This window comes from Accipiter gentilis, chromosome 27 (genome assembly GCF_929443795.1).
Source record: "Accipiter gentilis chromosome 27, bAccGen1.1, whole genome shotgun sequence".
Classification (NCBI taxonomy): Eukaryota; Metazoa; Chordata; class Aves; order Accipitriformes; family Accipitridae; genus Astur; species Astur gentilis.
In genome coordinates this window covers 13,939,738-13,964,621 of record NC_064906.1, presented here as the reverse complement: position 1 = coordinate 13,964,621, position 24,884 = coordinate 13,939,738, and positions in this window count along the sequence as shown.

Sequence of the window (24,884 nt, the reverse complement as noted above, 5' to 3'; positions counted from 1 at the left end):
AAAATTATGGCAGTTTTCTTCCCCTCCCTCTCCCCCTCCCCAAAACACACCTTTTTCTATTTCCTCCCAAGAGTTAGGAAATTCACACTGTTCAAAAGTACAGCCAGAGAGTTCTTCAACACAGACAAAACATCACCTGTCAAAAAGCCCCTACATTTTCTAGATTTTTATGGTTTAACATAGGACAACAATGCCACCTACTAATAGTCTGAGGCTGTATTTACATGACTCTTTAAATTTCCCTGACTGTTAGGTTTCAGAAATCTAGCTGGTCTCACTGTTGCTTGCCGGTTCAGCATGCCTCTCTCCAATGTGAATGATTTGCTGGAGACAAAAAGTTAAATATTGTGAAACAAGTTCAATTTTCAGTATTACACAATGGGGTTAGAGAACAGCTAGCAATAAAAATATATATTTATATATATTTCAAGCACTGTTTACTATTTATATCTTTATAAATCATGTATAGCATCCTGCTGTATTCATATTTTTACAGCATAAATTACGTAGGTGACAAGTTGTGACAGTCATACAAAATCTGATTTTATGACATTTTTCCACTTGCTGCCTTTGGTATTAAAAAAAACCAGGTTAACGTCATTCTGCTTCATATTTATAGTTCCTATAGAATGACATGGAGAAATTTCAGAATAGGTTAGTCACATTGATATGCATTTTTTTCCTACATAAGTGAGACTGCTTATATATAAAATCAGTCAATTTACCGTAATCGACATCTGAGCAAGCCAGCACTGTTTATACTAATTCATATAAAAATCCTGTATGCTAAGAAATGGGTATAAATATTCTCTTTGGGATTTCTAAATTCATCTGCCTCTTTCAAAATTATTCCTGTTTCTCTAGTGAATCTGAAGAGAAACCACACCAAAAATATAATGGACTATTTCTACTCCCCTCAAAGTGATCAACATTGTGACTTACTTTAGTGAGAGTAGGACTAAAGACTCCCCTTCTAACTGAACATAATTTACAAATCAAGACTAATCAGCTAACACTTTCCTCTCACTTCACCTACAAATGTTAAAAAAAAGTTAAAAAAACCTGCCTTGATAACAGAACTCCAAACACAAGTCAGATTTTCCTTCTTAAATCAGAGAAGCACCAAAAAAATGCCATTAGTTGCCTCATATACTAGAAAACATACAATATTGCTTATGCTGCCAATATCTCTTGTAAAACATGTAATAGCAAATACAGACACACACTAAAGAAACCACCGGTTTTTATTACTTACATTATGGCAAGCAACACACCCTGTAGACTTCTTCAAATTGTGGCAGGAAGTTATAGAGAAAGTGATGATGTAGTTGTCTGGCAAACCTGAACAGCTTTCTTGTTCTCAGCACAAAACTGGAAAGAAAACTATTGCAGGGTCTATCAGAGTTAGCAAAAAAAGGCAGAACTCAAAAAACCAAAAATACCATTAGATTTGTTTTTTACACTACACTTGTTTAGCACAGATGGTAACTGACCAAAATTTCAGTTATGACACAACTTCCGTGGACATCCTAAAAAGGAAACATGCCAAGCACTTTTTGTTGTTATTGTTTTGGTCTTGATTTTATCTTTTTTTATTTGGCTGATTTGAGGCTTGTTTTGTTCTGGCTTAGTTTTAGGAAGATTTATGAATATTAGGGGGTTTTGCTTGGTTTTTTGCTTTTCCAGTTTTTAGTATTACCCTTCCATAATGCATACTACCATGCAAAATCCATGATACTCCCTGTCTGGAATGCAATTCCTGTTCCTTTTGCCCTGTGAGAAGAAATAAGGGTTCAGGATTCTATGCTAACAGGGTTTTAGGACTGATCATCCAAAATAGCATAGAAGAGAGGAACCCAGGACATAGACCTGCAAAGGATCTGTAGCATGAGGTAAAAAAGAAACAAATAAAACCCTCTCGATAGCAGGAGGTTATAGAATCATTCACTCCATTTCAGTCAAATGAACATTTCAGATTTAAAGTATTGGCCAGGTTTCACATTAACAACAAATTTTGAATAGCTAAGTATAATACATCTTTTTTTCAGGTATATTTTTGAGTCTCGTGGACAATTATGTTTTTTAAAAAAGCTTCAGTCGTTCCTATAAGATAACTTAGTATTTTGATACATCTGGAATACTGCCCAGCACTGCAGTAGCATTTTTATCTTTATAGCAATACATTGTTTAAACTCTTTTACATGCATCTTTTCCACTTCTATTTTGTCATAAAGCCATTGGGATGTTTTTCAGGCCAATGCAATATTTTTTAAATAGCTGTATGAAGAATAAGGTTTGACTATGAAGCAGAGCTATACTAAACCTTGTTGATATTCAGATTATGAGTAACCTGTCTTGTGCAAGTTCGACTAATGGGCAAATGTTGTCCTAGACTCCAGAAGGCAAAACACATTGCTTAGCAAACACTACCAACATTTTACTAAACAAAACATTTATTTTGATGCAAAATTTGCAATGTGTTTTTTGCATCTCTCATTTTCTTCTGCCAAAGACCACTCTAATGGTGTGCTCTAACAAAGCTTGCAAAGGCACAGGCAAACATGTAAAATCTACTCCAATGATGGGAGGCCAAAAGATAAGACCTCTTATAAATCCTACTATTCAGCTTTACTGTAGTTTTTTCAGTATGCCTTTACAAAGAACTCTACAGCCTTTTTAATCTTTCAATAGGTTATTTCTGCACTTTCATAACAGGCAATGGTATTTCAGCCCTTCCAGCATGTTTTTCAGAGAATATGTTGGAACAGATTTTACATCACATGTCACTTGCTCGCAATGTTTATTAGAAGACAATCCCTATTGAGAAAGAAAGTATCTTGGAAGAAATGCATTAAGTAAATGCAAACGAAACTAGTAATGACTATGCAACATGTTAATCTGAAAGAACTACTATCAATATCTCATGTTAATTCTGTCTCAAAGGAGCACCTTCTTGTATGACTACCATATGCTTTTATCCTTTAAAAATGTCGACCCTCTCTAGTGCCTATTAGAAGGATTTCTCCCAGGCGTTGTGATCATGTTTCAAACCACTTATACCCTTGGACAGCCAAGGGACAGCATTTGCTCTATCAGAAACCTAATGCTGAATACTCAATACTTCAATGTGTCAAATTTATGTACTAGCATGAATTAAAAACCACCAGGCAGTGAACTAGCAAAACTTCAAGGAAAACACACAGTAATATTCTGATCTAATATGTATCTCTGTCAAGTTGCCATCTTTCATTGGTTCAACAGGACATTACATGTCACAAAATCCAAAACATACTACATTGGCTTCATAAATATTTTTAACTTCATGATGTTTGATGAAGACTTAGGTAAAAATTAGAAATTTATATTTCAATTATGTTGTTTTAGAAAATAGAATTTTAAAGACTTTTTCTTCCAGCTTGAAATCTGTTAGGAATTTCCTTTCTAATTCCAGGAGGAAGATAAGCTGAAAAACAATAAAATCTCCACAAAGATAACTGTCATAGATACTTTGAGACACAAAACCTAGCCTAAGTAGTACGTAAGTATGTGGATACCAGTTACTCCCCCCAAATTCTTGCTGTTTTAGACGCACATCTCATGATTACAAGTTACACTTTTCAGGCACAGTGTTTCCTATAGATTTCCTTTTTCTTTCATTGAGCACCTTGTAGTTGCCCAGCCCAGCCCTGGTCCAAGCACAAAAAGGAAGACTCATACAAAGTTTTTTTCTCCTCTTCTGTGCAATTGCTTAACTCATGCCTCCATTCATCTTGGTGAGACACTCTGACCTTTCAGGCCTGGGCTGTGACTTCAGGAATACACACGGCAGAAACAGCCTCTCCTCCACTCCACACTGAGTGCATGAAATCCAGGCAGTCAGCAAGAGTTTTTTCTGCAAGGCCAGGATTTCACACAGCGTGTCCATAGTTGAATGACAGACACAAAAGAACTTGAAAAGTGCTATGCTCTTAAGACAGATGTCAAGTCTGAGAGTTATGGTATGGAGCTGTCAGCTGGGAGCAATGATACATTCACTGCCTAAATATTCTTCTCTCTTTCCACCCCAGGGCTGATACCGCCCAACTTTTGAATAATTGTGGGCTGGTACCGCCCAACTTTTGAATAACTGCAGGCCAAGATTTGGTGCGTAAGGAACGATTCATGAAAACCCATATCTTCAGATAATTCATTCCTTTCCATAGATCACCCCTGCAAGTTTTGTGAGCTCTAGGCTAAAATTACAAGTTTGGAGCATGCTTTGTCAAGCTTGTGCTGATCAAGGGAACTGACAACATAATTGCTTTATCAAGATGAGTATCTATTTGATGTTCTTTTAAGATTCTGCCCAGCTGGACTGCTAAGAAGAAATTTATGAGGTTTTAGAACAGATGTAACAAGGTTTAGAGCTATGGGGATCCTTTTCTTCCTCCAGATGTACATGTACTCATGTACAAGGGTTTCATATTTAGTTTCAGCTCTCATTCTCCCCGTTGTCCCCCCCCTCCCCCGGTTTCTTGAGCTGATAATGCCATGGACATTTTAATTAATCCACAAAATGCCTAAAATAATATACTATGTTTGCAGCAGAGGGGGAATTAAAAACATTAATAGTAATTTAAAATACTTTCATCCCTACTATATATTGTTTCAGACCATAGTTATCCCCTAAACCTGCTAGCAAGTTGTCTAATCTTTATATCTGCCAGTATACAGAATGCAGGGAAGGAAAGCAGCAATGTATGTTCCCAAGACTAAATACAAACTATTTAAACAAGTATTAGGTAACCTACTGATTTGAAAGGTAAAGTATATTTCACAGTATGTCAATATTATGAAGTTTAGAAGAGCAATTTATTAAGCAAAAAAGTGTGCATCTAAATACTATACTTTTAATAAAGATATTTGAATAATTTTCTCTATGTAATGATTGCAGTCAGCCCAGATTCAGAGGAAGTTAAACTCACATTGTCATTAATTTTTTATGTATGAATTTAAAATACTTTACCAAGAGACTCCCTGGGAGGAACATTTAAAATAATTGCATGCTTACATTAGTTAGTAGCAATTCAGAATGATCGTTCTCTAGTACAGGCTCTGAAAGAACTTTTATGAAGTTGGGATGAAAGCTTTAAACCCATCACATGCACAACATTCACTGAAGTTTAATGCAATTAAAGGAAATTATTTAAAGTTATATAAATAATCCAGTATTATATATATTTATCTTCTCTAAGATTCTCTTGTGGAGAAACAGAAGAAACATGATCACAGTTGGAAGATCTCTTCTAGGAGGATAGGTTTGAGGATTGAGCAGTGATTACATCTTGTGTTTGAGATATAAAGGATTACTCCTGTACTGACTAGTTTACCATCCAGCAATCAAGGGGTGATAACTACATAAACAAATCACTCAGTGCAAGATTCAGAAAGACTCTATAGAAAACTCTAGCTTGTCGAGGTAGACTTCCAGTTAACTAAATACAAATGTATTCTGTGATAATGCTAAATACTAATAATACTGGTAATACTAAAAAAAAAGAATTAAATTATTTTAAATCATTATTTCCTCATTTAAAATAATTTACTTAAAGTATTTTCATTCAAATTTTGACATTTTAATTCTTCGAATTCTTGCATTCCTTCCCCGTGATTTTTTTCCAAAATTAAGAGGTAGCTGACTCTGAACACTGAAGGGTATTTGTTGAAGTATTTTATATCTAATGGGCTAAATTTTAGGCTACTTAGGTCTGGAGTTCTTTCTAAGGCTTTAGCACTAGAAATGTCTTAGTGACTTCAAATGTTACTAAGTTCAGAGCAGCAACAAGCTGAGGAAGTGTCATTTGGAAGAAAAGCAGGATTATTCTAGGCCTGAGGCCAAATCCTGGCTAGAGTTTAAATTCTGATTTAACGGTACTCTACATCTGGAAAGATATTCTCAAGAGATTTTGGTGGCATCCAGACTGAAACCAGGAAAGGAGCTCTTCCAATTTAGAAGGCAATAGTAAGCAGAGAAGCAGGGGTAGATTCAGACGAAGCAATTCAAATCACAAAGTAATCACCAACCTCTGTCTCCACACAATTCAAAGAAGACTTGTTCACTTTATTTTATCTGATTTTTGGTTGTTGGTTTCTTTTTTTCTTTTTTTCTTTTTTTAAAGAGCAATAACAACTAATTTACCTTGTTATCTCTTTCTCTCCTGCAGTTTTTCTTTGCATCGAATAAAGAAAATTCCCCTTTCCCTTCTGTCTTACACATTTCTTATCCAAGATTCTGCCACTCCAGGTGCCTCAGTCTTCCAGAGATGCCACTTCTCATTACTGGCAAATCTTTTAAGCTGACAAAAGAGTATCTTACAGCCCCAAACCCCCACATATGACAACTAGAATCCTATATTCCTTGAACTCCCATGAATAAGAGAAGTAGATCTTCATCCGTGTGCTGAAGGTCAAACACAACTGTAATGCAAAAATTTATAATGTAAATAGTTACTCCCCCATCTCTTATCAACAAAAGATTTTGTTCTGATTTTGAAAAGAAGGCAAATAGAAAGGCAAATAAATAATAATTTAATAAAATCCTGGACTTATATGTGGTGGTTTCCCATTCAAACTCCTTTCTTTTTTAATATTCTATTAAATAAATTGTAAAGTCATTATATTATCTGAAATAAAAAAACCACTAGTTCAACTCTGCCTAATTTTCAAATACACTGTTGCAGTGAATTTAGTAGAAATACATGATATTTAAGCCTGGGCAGAATATGGTCCATTGTAAATGCCTCCTGTTCTATCATGGTAGTTTAATTCCAATGAAACACAAAACTGTTGTATCCATCTATATTCTAACGCAAGATAAAATGCATATATGGATATTCAGCTTTGTTCTTTGACTGCTGTGCCAAGGTCTTATTTTTGGTGTGTGAACCTTTATGTGTATAAGGAATATATTGATTAATTTGTCTGAGAGTTTAACTCTGATTTCAGAATTAGCCTGAATCAAATACTCTCATCTGACATACCATTTAAATTTCCATCTATATACTTTTTAGAAGAAAAGCTAAGTATAGAGATCTTACTCACACACATTGTTTTCTCTCCTGCACTAGTATAAATCAAAACAAAGATTAGACAGCAATACAAAAAAAGGTAGCATTTCTATAAGACCCCATATTGCAGCTATAAATGGAAAAACATATGAACGTGTTCAATGCAGCTAAAGTTTAATATTACTATCCAAATTCCATTTTATCCCACTGTCACTGCCACCAAAGGAGGGGTTTTATGTTGGAGATAATATGATACCGCAGTATAAGCCCTCCTCAGATTTCAAACAGGTCAACTTGTCAAAGCTTTTTAAGGGAGCCAATTACATTAATTTTCCACAGCAGAGAAATACATATTTCATTTCCATCTCCCACTAGAGATGGGGCCCAGGGATTCTGTTTCGAAAGGCTCTTATCACTAAGTAACATTCGTACCCCCAAAGGAACCTTTGGCAGTCACTGGTCCATTGATATAATTGAGCAAGGTATGAGCTGTCTGACACTGCCATGGCATTGCTCAATAGCGCTGTGCACTAAGCACTCGGAACAATGAAGCTTCAGCAGACGGCCGCATTGTCAATAAATTTCAATTACACTAATTGCCAAGAGTTCAATGAGTGCACTTTCAAAGGGGAGGAGGAAGGACGGATGGAAGATTAAAAAAAAGCCTATGCCTACTAGGGCTAAAGAATAGGATGCAATAAATAAACTGCAGCTTCTAATGGGGGCATTAATGTATTTTTTTTAACATGGCTTAACAAGATTTTACAAGCTGTACCAGTTTCAGGGATCCTGTTTTACATTTCTTTGTTGCTGTCTCCAAACAACCTATACAGAGACTCAATTATGTGGCATTATCTTTCAGGGAAGAATCATTTTCTTAGGTTTTTATGTTGTTCGTGTTCTGTTCGGGATGGATAATGCATTTGAAAGCAGAATGCTGTAATGTCAATTCCATGAGCAAATGAGGCTGCTCACTGAACAGGCATATAGCGACCAAATGCATCACCTTACTGGAGGGACACAGTCACATATTCCAAATTAATTAGAGCTATGCAGGAAACTTACATATGCACATGTGTGTTCACTCCAATCACTATTAATATTAGGCACGCAGCAATGTGCACAGTATAGATATAAGTAATTGATATACTTACCTCTTTCTTACCCACAGTTTATTTATTCCAAAGTCTGAACTTGCATAAAAATACTGGTGACTATTCTGAGCTAAATCTGGGAACATTCAGTTTGCCTTATATGGGCCAAGATCCCAAACAAAGTATTTCCCATTATGTTTAGTTCTGGTCTGGTTTTTAATATAGCCTTCTGTGTAAAAGGGGGCTCAGAGGAAAAGGCACTTTGCTTAGTGTATTTTAAAAAACCTTATAGAAATCCTAAGTGAGTAGTTAACTGTTTAAATTAATAACTATATGATGAAACAGTATGAGAATTTACAGGACTATCAACAGTTCCCACTTCTGTAGGAACTGTATGTATGAATGAGCTGGATAATCGTTTATGTCAGAAAGGACTTAAGGAGGCTCTAGCTCAACCTTCTGCTCAAAGCAGGGCCAGCTCTGAGGTAAGAACACGTTACTCAGGACGTTACCTGGTTGGGTTTTGAAAATGCCAAGAACAGAGTTTGCCCAACCTCTCTAAGCCACTTGTTCCAATGCTTGACTGTCCTCATGGTGAAAAAGATTTTCCTTACATCTGCTTCGAGTCTCTCATGTTTCAACTTGGGCTTGTTGCCTCTTGTCCTCTCACCATGCGTCCCATTCATCTTCCAGTGGAAGTCCTTGTTCTAAAGAGTGTTTAGTTGCATAGACAGAGTGCAACAGTTCTACCAAACATATGACCCAAAGAGGTACACATGAAAGTATGCACTATCAAGAAAAGGATTTGGTAGTGGGCCTCCCCCAGTCCAGTTTACTGGCTCTACTGGTGTTCAAAAAAAATCTCTCAGCTTTAAAAAGCCCTACATAAAACTTCAGAAGGTTTTACTGTAGCCCAAAATAGAAATCTCAAAGAACTCTGCAGAAGAGAATGACAGCTTCAAAATCAGTCTGGGAAACAAAACACACATGTAGTTTAATATTTTTCAGATTTGTTTCTTTAATAAGAAACTAGAGAATATAATAAAGTCACTTCAGTTTGATAAAATTAGGTCTTCAACATCTCAGTGCACCACTGAGAGTGATGACAATAATGACTAAAGCTGTAAAGGGCTCCATAAGGCACCAGAAGAATTTACAGTACACTAGCTCAAGGCACAAAAGTTAGAAACAGTCACTTATCTTCACAGGAGATTTTTAACAATTTAGTTGAGAAACATGAGTAGATGACCTCAGCTTTCTGGGTAAAAAGAAGAAATACTTTCTAGCAAAAGAGAGGAGGAAATGGTGGAACAAGTGGAAGACTCAGTTTCCTGTTCTGTTTGATTATGAGTTGATAGACATCTAAAGTTTAACCCCTTTTTTACACCTCAGAGACACCAGATCAAGATTTGCCTGTGGTCATACAGGAAAACTAAGGAAGGGCTGAGAGCAGGACTTAAACCTCCTGGAGGCAATATTACCCAATCACAGTATGCAGAGATTTCTGCGGCTGGCATGCTAAGTAGCACAAGATGGAGAAACACCACAGCATTACAGCATAGGAAGGAGGCTCATCACTAATATCACAGTTAATAACACTACATATGCAGACTAGAGGTGAATGATGTATGGCTAAGGAAGAAGACCAGAGGTGATGTACTTCTCAGAGAGCATGAGGTTGTGGACAATCTCCTGGACAACTCTGGAATGGAAGAAATAATCGGCATTTCCACCTTCAAGGGAAAAGCAAGTCTTACACAGCAGAAGTAATAAATGACATTTAAGAGCTATTTCCAGCAATTTGTGAAGATTCTGAAACACCCAAAGAATGACCTCAGATACACAGTATGTCTAATAACAAGCTGTGCTTTTTGGGTGGGTTTGTTTGTTGTAAATTTTTTCAGAAATTACTGCCAAAAAAAAAAAGGCACATTTTGAGGCATCAGGCTTTTCCTTAACCCAAAGGAATCAAATTTACGAGTACTCACTATCAAATTCCTCCTTCCCATCCATCTTCTCCCATTAAATTTCCAACAGCTAATCTGGAAGTGGAATTCAATGTGAAAAACATGAAAATTCTAAGGATTATTCTGAAGAATCAGTGCTTGCAAGGAGGAATAAGGACCAAGTGTTTTTCCACCCAAAAAAAAGGTGAGTAGTGCTGTCTGTTAGCCACCCTGCACACCCGTGGATCAGTCTTATTGCAGTTTGCATTGCTGCTTATTTAAGGCAGGGTGCTATGACCAAAGCACACAAAGTTTGTTTCTCATACAGCTCACAAAACAGCTTGTTCAGGGTAAGAATTCTCTGCATGGCATTTTTATTGACCACAGCATTTCCTTAGCAATTTCAGAACTCTAAAACAAAGTAACAGTTTCAAGAGTTTTGAAGTGAAACACGGCAGAATGTTTAGTTTTAGCTGCATTAGATGTTCTGATCACAGCTTATTTTTGCTTACTGATGACACAATATTAATTTTAACAAAAAAAACCACATTTAGACTTAAACAAAAAAACACATTTAGACTTTAACAAAAATTTACTGTCAGCTGATAAACAGGTTTTCTGTTGGGTTTTTTTTTACACAAAATTTTAGATGCCAAAATCAACCAATCAGCCCAAGTATGTCACTATTTATCATGCAGGTCTCCCAAAAAAATAGAAAGGCAAGGTATTCATCCATCTTGGCATTTATAGTCTGCTAATCAAAGCAAAGGAATTATTCAGAGATTTAAGATCAGGAGTCATCATGATCCCATATTTCAACTTCCTGGTCTGTACAATGTCACAGAATCATTTTTGCATTAAGACTAGTAACTTGTGGTTGAATGAAAGCTGGTTTTAATAAGCTATCTGACCTTAATTTAAAAACCTAGTGATGAAAATTTCATCACATTTATTGGTATTTGCTAGTGTTTCATTTTTCTTAAAACTATGTACTTAGTTTCTGTTGCTGCCCCTATCCATATGTACTGTACTTTCTACCTTTTGGAATTTGTTAGGACTGTGTCTGCTAGTTTTAAAAGACCAGTAGGTATGTATTTATGCAAATCAAAACAAGAGAGCATCAGAGGTGCTCTGTGCACCTTTGACATGAAAAACTGCCCTGAAACAAAATCTTAACATTAATGTGAAGACTAATTTTAATATGAAGTTGCATATGCATTTCCTGTTTTCCATAGAATATTTTGTTTATGGGATACAGGAACCCGATGGAACATTCTATATGAAATAGCTAAATCACACATGAAGTAAATTAACATATAAATAACACAATTAATTGTATATTTATTATAATAATTCTGGAAAGCTATCCATGCACTGGAAACTGTTTTTCTAAGCTCAAATTTTGTGTGCACTGTGAGGTACTCCACCGGTAAAAACAAATTTTCTCTATTCAATACCACATTTATGAATGAGACCTGTGAGACTTAACAAGTCAGGAAAAATCTCTCCATTTCACTTCAGAAATGAAGATGTTCCCTAGTGTAAAAGAAGAAAAAAATTATTTGGTTGTGAAGTGTAAGAAATATTGTTGATTTCATTTTTATAATTTTGTGATATGCTTTCATATGTGTCAAAAAATAAGTAACGGTTAATGGTATTTAGACTATCATTCAAGGTATTTATTCAAGAAAAAGAAAATTATTCTCTTTTGTAGGAAAGCATGCTTGATGCTATTTGATCATAACGGCAGAAATAGCGTGGTTTATATCAGAAAATTGTGGTTGCGTGCTTTCTGAGCTTATGGAAAATCAAGTAAACTCATCGAAACAAAATAATTTTAAGCTTAAATCATGATAACTTTGGAATACTAACTTTCCAACTTGAATTTGTTTATTAATGTCAGCTTTAATAACAATTTTTGAATCTACTGTGCTGTATTCTTCAAATTACAAAAAATGAAGAACACATTTTCCTGGTTCAATACCACTTTTGTAAAAGAGACCCATGAGGCTTAATGAGGTTGTCAAATGATTCCTGATGTCTGAGAGTAATTTTTTTGCTTCCTTCCACTTACACAATAGAGTACTCCTTCCAGAATACCAGGACACATCTCTAAGCAACTTTCTGCATGATCCTGCAGCATTTTAAGAGGCTTTTGTTTTTCACAGACATAAATTAATTTTATAGTATTTACTGGGCATCCAGATTGGAATGAAAGCTCCCTTTTAAACTCCTAAATATGTAGTACCCCTCAGAGCTTATGTCTTAAAAAAACTCCCTTGTAAGTGTTGTTGAAAACTCTGGGAATCTATGAGAACAGTATCCTGTCCAAGTGTACTAGAGAAGTATGATATATTAAACCTGACAGGATGATGTTCATTAATCTTTGAAATGTAGTCGGGACGCTGGTAATTCCAAGAGGCATTACATTAAAATGAAAAGCCCCCTTATGGCAAATGAAGGTGGTTTTTTGTTTCCTGTCATCATCCATTTGTAACTGCCAATAGCCGCTAGTTAAATCAATGCACCTGATAAATATTGCTTGACTGAGGAAATCTAGAGAATCATCATTTCTTAGTACTGGGTATTTATCTTGTTTTCTTATTGCATTTATTTTTCAGCAGTACTGCACTCTGAAAACCTGCTCATACCATTTGGCTTTTCAGCAATTAACATTGGCCTAAGGGCAAATTGAGAGAGAGATGGTTTCAGACCAAAGCGTATACTACATCTGTTGCTTTACCAGTCTTCCTTGCAGAGGAAGAGGTTTCTGGATGGAATTTCATGATTTCTGTTGTTTTTATTCAACATGTACCTCTCTTGGCTGTATGGTAATATTCGGAAGACTTTGGAACAGAAAAGCTCTATTTCCCATTCAACTGAGGAAAAATTAAATACTGTATCTATAACACAACTCTAGAAATGGACCTATATCCTGGAAGCAGGTGAAGACTGGGTCTAGTCAATGATTTACCCCTCCCTCATATTTAACCCATTACAAAATCCAAGAGAAAAAGAGGAAATGTTTCACTGTTTACTGTTTAACCTTTTAGCTACAAATCATGTAGTGATCATTTGTAAAGGAAATGCAGTAAAGTGAGTGGGGAAAAAGATGTGTATACTTGATACAGTCTTTAAAAATCTCATTTGTTTGCTGTTTTTTCCTACAGTATACAAAATATGAAGTGCAAATTTAAGGCTTATCCACATTTCTTTACACTAAATATTTCTATTTCTTGCTTATAAAAGGGCTGTATTTTTCAGAAATGCCCATTTACTCTCATTGTTCCATCATTTTACAAGCCTAGCCTGTGATCCATACATTTGGGCAATCCAAGATTAGTGATCACTAGATTTTAAAAATACTAATATTTATTTGTGCATTTTTCTTTAGCGGTAAGATTCCCAAATTATTAAAATGTTTCCTTCCCTGACATGCAAAAACTCTTACAAGATGCTAACTTTTCATCAGGGCCAGTGAGAAGCTATTTAGTTTAACAACAGAAAGAAGCTCTTTCTAGTGATTTATTGATGACATTTATTTGCCAGATAGGCAAAGAAGCAGAGAAGGCAGTACTTTGAATGCTATTCTGAAGTCAGTGGTCTTCTCTGCTAGAAATTTACTATTTGATCTTGAGCAAGCTAATCTGAACACTACCTCTCCATCTTTAAAATGGGCCAACAGGTTCACCCTACAATGCAGTAGTAATGTGTAGATACAGATATTATAGAGCACGAGTCACAGAGCTAGCAGTTTTGAGACCGATGAGGATTCCAACAATAGAGCACCTAAAACAGATAATATCTCAAGGGGAAGTTATTTCACAAGTATGGTATTTGGCAAATGAACAAGTATAAAACACTTGACAAATTTGCTAACAGTTTTGGTCTATAGTTGGTTAGATCCAATGCCAAATCACTCTTCTTTCCCAAGACAGAAAGTTCATTAAAAATTAATTTTGCCTCATTATCAGAAGTAGGTTTTGGTCGATGACCTCCGCATCAACTTAGCTGGACATGGTTTTGTTTTGAGCTATACACTTACCTGAGTTTTTATAGGCAGATTTCATTCAGAATTTGTACACACACCCATAATAAAGGTTTGATCCAGCAAAACACTTAATTCATACATAACTTAAAGCATGAAAATAATGTCACTGAACTCAGTCCAGCTGGCTATGTATCTGAGGTTACACCTATGTATATGCCCTTTGACCAAAGTCGCAAGTTTCCAAGGTTGCCTTATACTTTAATCTGGTTACATCACACCATGGAGAAGGCTACTATTTTGTCTGAAGAACCAAGAACAAATCTTTCAGTACACATAGTATGGTTCTCCCGAAGGCAAATGGCAGGGGAAAGGAGGGTACGGAGACTATACTGTTGCCTGGCACCACACAAGTATGAAGAGAAAAGCTGCTAGAGGACTGCTCGTGCTCTGTGTCCCACCCTGCATGTCACAAATGTAATATTAATGCAGACAACACCACACACAATGGCCATGAAAAGAGCTATTGAAAAAAGTTCTACCATGCTTAGAAAGAAGAGAAAGGAAGCACTGATGTATTTTGTCAGAAATAACCAATATCAACAGCATATATATACATAAATGCTCCCATTCCATTTTTCATCATTTTTTAATATCATTTGACGAAGTCTCACATTTTTGTCATCATTGCCATTCAGTGGGCTTTATCATAACAACAGTCATCATCAGGAATGCTATTATTGTCTCTGCTATAAATATAAATCTATAATCTCTGCAGTAAGCTTTAAGACCTGGCTTCAATGCAAACAATACAAGCTTACTCCATTCCACTGACATACCTCGACCTGCAAGAACTGAAGGCCAATTCAGTGCCTCAGCAGCCAGTTTTAGTGGAGGTGCCTTTAGAAACCTAGCCCTGGCTGACTGGCATTCACTGTCTTTCTCACATCCACATCTTCAGTCAGGAATAGCTTGCTCCTATGTTTGACAATATATATTTCACATTTGGTAATTATTCTTCATCACATTATCATAATGTACCATGTCCTAAGGGCAACAGCCCTTTGAGATTCAGTTCTCTTGGCCTCTCCCATTAATACAGGCCTACTGGCTGTTTTACGTGATTGAGGTTTGACTCACAGAAATACAAATAACATAAATTTAGGCCACTGGCTTTTTAATCTCCCCTTGGCTCCCCAGCAAGGCAAATGACAATATTCTAATCTGTTTTCCATTATAATTAAGGCTCTCATTTAGTTTATGGTTTTATAATTGGAGCACCACACCTCAAGAAATATCACAGGTCCTTTCCACTTCACAGGCAAATCAGGGAAATTCTGCGCATAACAGAAGAGGCCATAGGCAGTAACAGCAAAGTTATTTATACAGAAGGAGAAGAGACGTGGTTTAGAAAGGTTCACATTTCCAAGGTGATGAAAAGCGTGTCCACACAGCACAATTGGGTGCATGTTAGAGAGCACCGAGCAAGCTCCAAGTTCGTTTGTATCTAGTGCAGTAAAAGAAAGCACTGCCCCGTAAGCATAGCAGAAGAATTACCATGCCTCACTGTGCAAGCTGTTTAGTCCCACTGACAGGGTCTGGTCTGCGGCCAAGTCATTTGATACCAGCAGTGGGCAACCCATGCCGTGCCCAACAACATGATTTAAATGTGCTCATCACAGTAAAAATAGTTCAGGATTTACAACAAAGCTTCCCTTAAACTGGATCTTTCTAAGAAGGTTAAGTCTTCATGTTGACTTTGGAGAGCTGTTTAAATTTGTTGGCTTTGACTGGGCGGGGGTGAAGCCAGCTGAAAAGGTGGTTCTCCTTCCAGCAAGGAACTATGAACAAGGGCTTTCAACAGAGAAAGATGAGAAGTAGAGATAGGCCAAAGGCTGCACTACTAATCCCATGCATAACAACCTTGGTTTTGTTCTGAATAAGGTATTTTAGTTGTTAACAACACCAGAAGACTGAAGTGTGTGTTTGTTCTTTCTGCTGTAAGTCATTAATGCTATTCCAAAGCAGGAAAACTTCAGTTAGACCATTATCAACCTAAGCACGCAGTGTTGATTAAAAAGAGCACACATAGAAAACATTTTACTCTTAATCAGTCACAGACAGGACAACACAGGGTCCCAAGGAAGAAGAAAGTGATAATATAGGAAATTCCCCCCCACACACACCCCAAATTCCAGAAGAATCAAGGGAGAGAAACTTACAGCAGGAACAGGAAAGTGACACACAGATAATCTGGTACTTAATTCAGGAGCAATGAGGACAGGACTGAACTGTACAGTAGTAGTTAGGATTACTGTGTGTGCCAAAAATCATCATCCATCAGCATGGGAAAACCAGGCATGATAACAGCAGTATGCACAACGAAGTAAGGTAAAAGGACTTGCGGTTCTTTCAGGATGCCCAGAGCTCCCGGACTCCACAAGGGCCACGATCACAGAGCTGTTGGAAGGTTATACTCAAAACAAATGTCTGCCAAGAGAAGAACTATTGTATTGGAATCTCTGGGGGCATTTCTGACCTGCATTTTCTCAAGCAGCAGTGCTTTTTCCAAGCTGCTGGTGTATACTCAAAGCTGGTGTTTAGTGAAGCAGATGCTATTGTAACCGACAGGTGAGCTGGCCTCTCTGAGGGAACACAGAGACACACATCTTTATTAAAATAAGCCAGCCCCTGTTATCGCAAGATTACTCCACGAGTTAGAACATGGTCCCAGCAAGGACAATGATGACAGGGTTTGTACTGTAGGACTCCTCAAACACTAACTTTATAAGCCAGGATATGAGCTGCATGAAGTAGTAGCTAATTGCTGTTTACTGTCAGACACACATTTTAACATCTAACATCTACACACCATATGTCACTTTCTACAACCCCACTCTCCCACATATTTTAAGTTTAAAAGAGCTGTCATTCCTTATCTAACCTTTGGTTTGGGGGAAGTGGTTCCATATTGTTTTCCATTTGGTTCTCAGTGATATCAGTTTCGGTATTACTTACATGATTTATTAAAATAAATAAGAAAAGCTGTTGCAAGAACGTTATTTTAATTTGCTTCCAGAGAAGTGGTTAAAATCAACTGCACTTCAACTACAACACTGTTGACTAGCAGTCAAACAACTACACTACAAGATGATTATGACTTTGCTACTAGGGGAGCATATTTTTACAAGAATTACATAGGAAATGAACTATATCTGCCATACAGATGATACAAGAGAGACTGCACTTAGCACTGAGAGTTTTCAAGGGCAATATGGGATACCTGTACCTACTGCACAATACCTGTCCTCCAAAGAAGCCCACAGTTGAGATGGCTTCAACACTTCTGTACAGAAACAGTCTTTAATTTTTTTTTCCTCATATTGCCGGAGCAATAAATGTCTTGACTTTTCAAATGGTAAATTAAACCAGCTACTAACAAAGGCTCAAACTGAAATTATGTCACAAACAGGAGAAAAAAAAGTTTGGCATTCTTCTACCCTCTTTTTTTCCCCTATTCAAAATAAAAAAAAAAAAAAAATGAGAAATGGATATTTTTACTTATTTTTTTTATTGTTATTCTGCAACTTCCTAAAACTGCAAGAGGCTTTGAAACTGCACAGCAGTAAAAGGAAAAAAAAGGAAGAGACTAAATCACAGATATTATCAATTTCATTTAAAGAAGAAAGATAAGATTGAGAAAAGAACATGTTAGGCCTGCATAATTTTGATGTTCCCATTTCATCAGTCTACAGTGTCTTCCACAAATGGAAAAAAAAGAATCAGATAAAAGTTGCTCTATTTTATATCATGTTAAAGGTAAAAATTTTGAAGTTGCTTCTATTTTGGTGAAATTGTTCTGCCATTTTTCGACACAATCTACTGACATGTTATCTGGCTTCATCATGAAAGACCTAGGAAGAGAAGAGAGTTTTGAACAGGTTTTCTCAAAAGCAGTCGAGTATTTCCAAAGACTATTTGTATCAATAATATAAGTAATACTTACTGTTTCAGCCATAGAAGTGGCTGCAAATCAGTCTGCATAACCCTAAAATCTTACCACCAACTACTGATTGAGTTGAACAGTGTTCAATGCAATTTTAATAAAGCTTAGAGCTCATATACCCCAGTGAAACAGTTGACAGTCTGCAATTTTTGCCAGGCAGACTGCAATACCAGAATTTACCACTGAGCCAAGATAGATTTAATAGGGAAACAAATTCCGATTTTACTAATTTTGCCACTGTAAAACAGTTTCATAGAAGCTGAACTTCCTTCATTCTTTGTAGAAGTTTTATAAAATGATTCGCCAAACTTCACTACTGCTTCCCAGACAAGGCAGTTAAATGTATAAATTAATTCACAAAAAGAATCTGCAAACATGCTTATACAAATTGATAAAAATATGATGTTCACATTAATCTGTCTGATTCAAATGAAAAGAACGCAGCATGTTAATGTTTAAACTAGAAAACATTGTGGCTTTGGGAAGAAGAAAATTAAAAATAAAATCTGACTAAGTCAACAATGGTTAATATTGAATATCTGAGCCATATAACCTTAAAGCACACTGAAGACCTGTAAAGTTTAGATATGAACACATGCTTCAGAATTCACAGAATGCTACAGTATCTGTAGATCTCATGTCATGGGGATGAGATGTTATCTGTCATTCATGAAAATCTAATTAGCACAATTATCTTGTGCTTTAGGTGTGACACCTTTAGAATTAATTCACATCACACAGTGGATGTAAACACTCCAAAGCCTTATGAAATCCATGATATAGAAAACTAACTTGGTCAATATTAACTTACTTTGCTATATGATTGCATAAAAATGTGATGCAATAAATGGTTGCACCATTGCTTAGCTCTTACATGGAATTTAAAATATTTCTTATGATTCTGCAGCCAAAATCATAGAATCACTGAATGGTTTGGGTTGGAAGGGGCCTTAAAGATCATCTAGTTCCAACCCCCCTGCCATGGGCAGGGACACCTTCCACTAGACCAGGTGCTCAAAGCCCCATCCAACCTGGCCTTGAACACTGCCAGGGATGGGGCATCCACAACCTCTCTGGGCAACCTGTTCCAGTGCCTCACCACCCTCACAGGGAAGAACGTCTTCCTTAAATCTAATCTAACTCTACCCTCTCCCAGTTTAAAGCCATGGCCCCTTGGCCTATCACTACATGCCCTTGTAAAAAGTCCCTCTCCAGCTTTCCTGCAGGTCCCCTTTAGGTACTGGAAGGCTGCTAGAAGGTCTCCCCAGAGCCTTCTCTTCTCCAGGCTGAACAACCCCAACTCTCTTCTCAGCCTGTCTTCATAGGAGAGGTGCTGCAGCCTTCCGATCATCTTCGTGGCCCTCCTCTGGACTCACTCCAACAGGTCCATGTCCTTCTTATGTTGGGGGCCCCAGAACTGAATGCAGTACTCCAGGTGGGGTCTCACCAGAGCAGAATGGAGGGGGAAGATCGCCTCCCTTGACCTGCTGGTCACGCTTCTTTTGATGCAGCCCAGGATACGGTTGGCTTTCAGGGCTAGGAGCGTACCTTGCTGGGTCATATTGAGCTTCTCATCAACCAACACCCCCCAGGTCCTTCTCTGCAGGGCTGCTCTCAATCCACTCATTGCCCAGCCTGTTTTTGTGCTTGGAATTGCCCTGACCCACGTGCAGGACCTTGCATTTGGCCTTGTTGAACTTCATGCTCAGGTCTTACGGAATCATGGGCCAGATGAAGCCCTTGAAATACCCGACTCCCAACATTTAGGTCAAAGACATTAAACTTAAAGGTCAGTAAAAAAAAAATAAATCAGGAATTATGGCAAAATACCCTTAAAAAAGAAAGATACAAAACAAAAGGATCACTGGCAAATGAACTAGCAGTAAAAATTAAATTAATTTTATGATGGAAACATGGGCATAGCTACAGAATTCTGACAGATATACTTTGTAGTTGGAAAAAAAACAATTAATCAAATATAAAGATAGATTTTCCATGGCAAATTTTTAGAACATTCTTTCGCTATTGGGTTTTGAAGTTGTACTTGTCTTCCTTTAAGGCCCTGAGAAGAAATTGCAAAACTGGAAGCTACCAAAAGCTAAACTGTTCTAAAGTGCCTGGGCTGGACACTGCCACCACATGTATAACTAGAAATATTCACCCTTACAATTTGTACTCCTAAACTGAAAGAAGCAGCACACATTCCTCTCCATTTTTTTAAAGTATTTTCTCAGTACATCCAAAAATGAATACAATCAAAGCACAGTCCTAGGAAAGAAGTCAGGACATAATGGTCAGGATATAACGGTACTGACTATACCACTTCACGATACCTTTCAAAGAATAACTGGCAATTAATTCCCCTTGATAATTCCCTTCGGGAAGTAAGTATTACTGTTTTCTGGTTTACAACTGTAGAAATAGGAAAAAAGACTGAGGAACCTCCCTCTGGCTGCATATCATGTTAATGGTTTCTCAGGAGTTGTTTGGTGCCCACTAGCTCGCACAGCTTCTTCATTGCAATGATTTCAAACGTACATTGTACGACCAGAAACATGAGCCTGACATAGTACAAAACCCTGATGCCAATAAACAGAAGACAAAGCCCACTGTAGTGGAAATAAGACACTAACACAGACGATGCACGCTAAGTGTTTTTCAGATATGAACACAGGACTTGCTGTTCTGGCTCAAACTTGTCACCCACCAGGCCCAAGACACCGTTTCCAGCAGTAGCCAGCACCAGGTGCTTTGGTGAAAGGTACAAGAAACCCCCACAGATGTGGGATAATCTGCCTCCCTTGAAGGTCTCATCCTAATCCCTTTAGTTATAGATTCCCTTAAATCCTGATGCATGAGGGGTTTTATCCCTTTAAATACTCTTTTTTAGTTTTGCTATCATAACTGTGGATATTCTTGTTGTCCATATAAATGCCCCTTCCCTCTTTGAAGCTTGCAAAATTCTTGATTTCACCTTCATCCAGAGTCAATGAGTTCCACAGTTCATACAGGCACCTTTTGGTAAGTGCTGCTTTATTCTCAAGAGATAGGGAAAACTGTAGTCTCCTGATCTTTGTTCTCTGCTGCATTACTTTATTTCTTTTTTTTTCTTTTTTAACCCACATACTTTATCACTCCCATTCTCATCTGACTCCGCAGTAAATAATCACTTCAGATACTTTTATGTCGCTAGCCTTTCTCGCTACTTTTATCTGGGCCTGTCCAATTCTGCAATATTTTTTTCCAAGATGGACTTTTCATTAATGCCCAATAAATTTTATAAAACACCACACCGCTGACTGATACAATGGCCGTGTATGCAATTACTTTAAATTTTTTCTATATTTCTTCAAAAAGAATGTACCTCACAGTTACCTCATCTGACTGAGTCCATGTGAAATTCCTTAAGGCTTCTCTGGACTTGATTAACAAGTAACCTACAAAGAGGTTATGTACCAATAACGTGGTGTTGCTGCCTCTTTTCTCCTTCCTCTTTCCAGATAACTAATAAATACATTACACAACAACAGACCTAGTACAGAAACTTGTGGCTATTAACCTTTTGCCATGATGAAAATGGACCATTTGCTCCTGCTTTGTCTCCTGCCTCTCAGCTACTTCTTGATCCATGATATTACATTGCCTCACGGCTACTTGGTTTCTTTTAGGAGAGATATTATCAATCCACAACCTTCAAAAAACCATGCATGACTAGCCACAGAATCGCACGATAGCTTACAAATCATGACATATTAAGACATAATAACAATTCTGTTTCTCCCGGTGTCTGATTTCTAAGCTAGACTGATTCATGATCATGAGCTTTAATTCCTGAGCTTCTAGGTTGGGGTTTTGGGGGGATTTTTTAATTTTTTACAAAAACTTCTCATTCCATTTCCTGACTTCCATAACGAAGAATTTAAAAGAAACAAAAACATGTAATATGGGGCCTAAGAGAAAACCCCGAGAGCTAGCAAGGCTGAGTAGTCTCTCACCTATGATCCTGTCAGAAGCCTTTTGAAAGATATACTTAACATCCCCTCTATTCATTTGCTGACACGTTCAAAGAATCTTATGACATTAGCCAGCCAAAGTTTGCTTTGCAGAACTACATGATTAGCTATAGGTTATTATCATCTAACTCCCTTTTCTATTTCAGTGTTACTCCAGCTAAGTACCCAGTAATGTCTATCAGCAAGTAGTCCCACAGAGCTCGTCTAGAACCATTTTAAAATATATGGTCAGCATTTCTACCCTCTTATCATCTGGCCAGTTAGCCCATTTTTAAGCAAGCTGCTGGTTTTGTTAGAAATTCAGCCAAGTCATACTTAAAGCTCCACCAAAACTCTCAGATATATACCATTTGGGTATGGTGAGTTACTTCTTTTGAAATTATAACTGGTTTAATACACCTTTCAAAAGTATAGGTTGAAAAACCAGCCTGCACTTTTATAGATCAGTGAACTACTGAGAGAAAATATTCTATGTTAAAGGATACATGAATTGTATAGAAAACTTTTTTGAATGAGTTCAACAGTGAACTCCAAGCATAAAGGGAAAAAAAAAATCCAGACAAAACAGAAGCAGAGAAGAAAGACAAGATATTCAGGACAAATATCATACCAAGGATTACCTTAGTAATTGGAGAAGCCATACTTATAGGTACTTTTTTTTTTTTAAGTGATTCACACATTTAATTTCCTCTAGCTATTATATCTACCCTTTTGGAGAAAAAGAGAGGGTTTATACTGGGATGATATCTTGCTATCAGACCTAGATGAAACAGGTAGTTTTATAACATTGCTTACAGAAAGTATGCACTCTTTGGAAAGACCCATGTGCATTTACATTTTAACATGTAAACTGTGAGGGCTTCTCTTCTGCTCATTTGCCATTGTCCTACTCCTTTGAGTCCTGTGCAGTTCTGAATCTATGCGAGAAGCTTGGAAAACACGCAAGTCCCTCTAAGAAATTGTCATACTTAAGGTTTGAAAAATCTTACAGGATCAGAGGGTACAAAGGACATAATTTGAGACCGTCTGCATAATTCTGTCACCGATAGCACCTAAAAGCAGACCAGTAAAAAAGTTCTGCACAGACTATTGCTAGTTGCTAGTAACCAGGAAGACAAACAGATGAAGAAAGTAGGACAGGATTTAACAGAGGAAAAAATAAAATAAAGATAAATAAACAAACCCTCTCAGAAAGGGAGACATGGTTCCTTCCCAAATCACTAATACAAATACTGGCAAGAAGTTGGGAAACATATCTTGCATGTTTCTCTTGACAGATAAAAACCTTTTGTGTGACTAAGTAGAAAGCTAAGGGTTTATCTTGTGTTACTGTACTTGTTCTACCATCGATTTGACATGTGGGTTCCAGAAGCTCAAAGTTTCAGCTCACAGTATTTGAAAAGTGAGATATTAAAAACAAGAAAAGCAATTTTATCCTCTTGTGAACTTTTACATGGCAGACTGCATAAGTTGTACTTACCAAAGCTCACAAATCAAAAGGAAATTCTGCCGCTTCTGACTTCCACACTGATCAAGAACTTCCCCAGAACGTGTAATTCCAAACACTAAAACTGTGAAGCATAAGAGAGGACACAGGCCAAGTCCAGCCATCTTTGTAAGTCTCCCGAATTTGTCCTGTATTTTTTTATATTGTTATTATGGTCTGACAAGGTCACCATACAATGCCATACATGACGCTGCTTCACCATTTTGGGAACAAATTGCTTAGTTCTCCTGCATCTGGAAAACACGCCGCATGGGAAATATTGGTTTACATATAATTTTAAAGCAAAAGCTGATTTCCAATAAAGCCTGTAATTGCAAGAAGATAGGAATTTACTCACAAATGCCAGACAGCACTTACAATTTTCCAAGATAGTTTTTGGCACAATAGTTATATTACAGTGCCATCCACTGACTCTCTCCTGCAAGTACGTGCACTAACACACACAGCTGCTGTTTTACATTGAGTTGGCTTAATTCCCACTGAAGGGCCAACCATCCCCAGACAGATATATTCCCAATTCATTTCCTCCTGCAATGATAACTGTGAAATTTACCCAGCTCACAAAGGAAGAGAAATAATTTCTCTAATAGCCTTAATGGGTTTTTAGAGACCTTGGCTAGCAGCCAAGAGAGACTTAGACGTGGCTTTGCAGGCAGCATGAATACAGAGCTTACTTTCGCATGTGTGTGTGTGTGTGCGCGCACACGCACGTGCATTGTATGCATGGTTTTATTCTGAGATACGTTTCAGAAAAAGAAAAAGTATTAATTGAACCCCATCAGCACTGATGCGCCCACCAATAGTTTTCCCTCACTGACATCAAGGGATATGAATGAAAACTAATTGTGCTTCAAAGAAAAGGCAAATCACAAGTCTGTTGTAGGATTAGGTTTTTCTTTAATTAAGATTGTTGAAATAAACAGCAAGAGGGCTGTTATGGACTTTTTCATGTATACTTTAGTTCCAGTTTCTCTATTGAAATATGAGACTATCTTGTTATTACAAAAGAAGATCAAAGAAATGGATACACTAGAAAAGCCTGAAAAGCTTTCAGAAAAAAAAAAAAAAAAAAAAAAGAGCCAAAACATTAAGCTTTACTTAAGTAAAATTCCCTGAAATAGTCCACCAAAGAAATGTTTTGAATATTTCAGTTACAAAGAGTTCAATAATAAACTCTTAGAATTAGAATTTTATAGTATGGGCCTTACTCATACTCTCCTTCAAACAGAAGAGGAGCATGTAAAGACAGATTTTAGAAGAAATACCTTTGACAGTTCAGGGGCT